Below are 1,980 nucleotides of genomic sequence, written 5' to 3'. Positions count from 1 at the left end.
AAGAAGAAAAGCACTGTCCCTAGAAGAGAAAGGAAGACACAGATGTCCCAAATGCCAGTTATACTAGATATTTCTTTTAAACTGCAAAACGCCTCAGTTTGGATTATACTGTGCATATTAAATTCTGAATGTGTCAAATGAAGACATGCATTTTACCTAGATACAATATTTAAGATATACATTTTCAATAAGAGGATGGGAAGGAAGATAATATATTTTATTGTGAGTAAGGCCCATGATTTAGGTTGTTTGTATGAAGTTTCCATTTACTGTAACTTCCTTGTGAGTTAATTTTAATACTCCTATTTTATAGATGGTGAATTTGAATTTGAGAGTTTAACTAATTTTCCCAAATTCACAAAGATAGTAAATGACAAGGCCAGGGACCAAATCAAGATATGTTGAAGTCCAAAATCTATATAAATTTACTATCAGTTTTCTATGTCACTATAAAATGGATTTTAGCCTAGCAATATCAACTCACTTATAGCTAAATTCCCAAAACATATCTTTTTTTAAAAAAAAAGCTTAAGTAATTTTATTCATTAGTTTTCCTCAGAATTCTATCTTTTGCCATGTCTTGGCAAAACAATTATCTTTTATAGGAAACAATATAGTTTCCAATTTATTACTTTATATAAGCCTTTGTTATTTTTAAAAGAATATTTAGTGCTTTAAACAATTATAGCAGTAAACACTTATTGAGCATATGCTATATTCAAGGTACTCTATTAGAAACAAAATAAAAATTTTTAAAAAGCAAGATAAAGTGATACTCTTTGGTGAGCACTGCAGTTGTCCATTACACACATTCACTTACTCATTGACCAAATGTTGACCACCTTTTATGTGTGATGCAGTATATTGCATATAAAAGAGTCCTCAAAAGATTACCCTCTAGTAGGATCATTAGAAGATAAAAATGAATGAAAACAGCTGGACTTTTAGTACAGACATTAAAATGTACACAAATACTTACACAGCTGAATATGTGATGTGCCAAGAAATACAGAGAAAACACAACTTGAGAATTCAAGGGATTTTCCTAGTATGGCAAAGACATTCTGTTAGAAGTAATACGTTGTATTTGACAGGATGGATGGGGTTTTGACAGTTGGAAAATGAGACAATATTGCTATGTGACCCTGGAGTAGGAAATGTCAACCCACTTAAGTATTCTTGCCTGGAATTCCATGGACAGAGGAGCCTAGTGGGCTACAGTCCATGGGGTCACAAAGAGTTTGACACGACTGAGCAACTCCGCACGCACACACCTCATACAAAATTAGGCAACTAAAGTACGTAAGAACCCAGTGACTCTAGGTAGCAATGCTCATTCTAGAGGGACACAGTCAAGGGGAGTATGCACTCTAACACAATTGTTCATTATTCACAGCTCTTGACATGTCTTATATCAAGAAAAGGGCTTTCCCCCCCAAGTATCTTTAACTATTCTCAAAGTTTATTCACTATCATTTTACTTTGAAAGTTCTGTGCATTTCTTGCATTTGCCGGAATTTGTGTGATAAAGATAACATTTGTTTCCATTACTGGGAATTTAGAATACTACTCATTCCAGTTCTGTTGCTAAATCACTGCATTAAGCAAATAATTTCTCTGCATTTCTATCATCTCAGAATTAAAATCAGTAAAGATCAAGACCTTTTCTAAACCAGAAGTCAGGCAGATTGAATGTTTTGCAAATCGAACCTTTTGGAGATGGCTCAAGATATTACAGTGCAGAAGAACTAGGTCACAGTGTTGTGGAAAAATTGGAATCCAGAGTGCTCCGTATAGACCCAGGGACACGCAGGGCAAGGACTAGCCAAATGCTGACACAGCAAGCATTTGGCTCCTCTAAGCTTCAGTTTATTCTTCAAAATGGTCACAATTACACATACCTCTATGGAAAGGTTACTGTACCAGTTGCCAGCAAATTGTGTTTTCAACTATATTGAAATTTAATATCTTGATTAAACC

This window comes from Bos indicus, chromosome 1, assembly GCF_029378745.1.
Source record: "Bos indicus isolate NIAB-ARS_2022 breed Sahiwal x Tharparkar chromosome 1, NIAB-ARS_B.indTharparkar_mat_pri_1.0, whole genome shotgun sequence".
Taxonomy (NCBI): Eukaryota; Metazoa; Chordata; class Mammalia; order Artiodactyla; family Bovidae; genus Bos; species Bos indicus.
Note: the sequence above shows the minus strand (reverse complement) of the source record.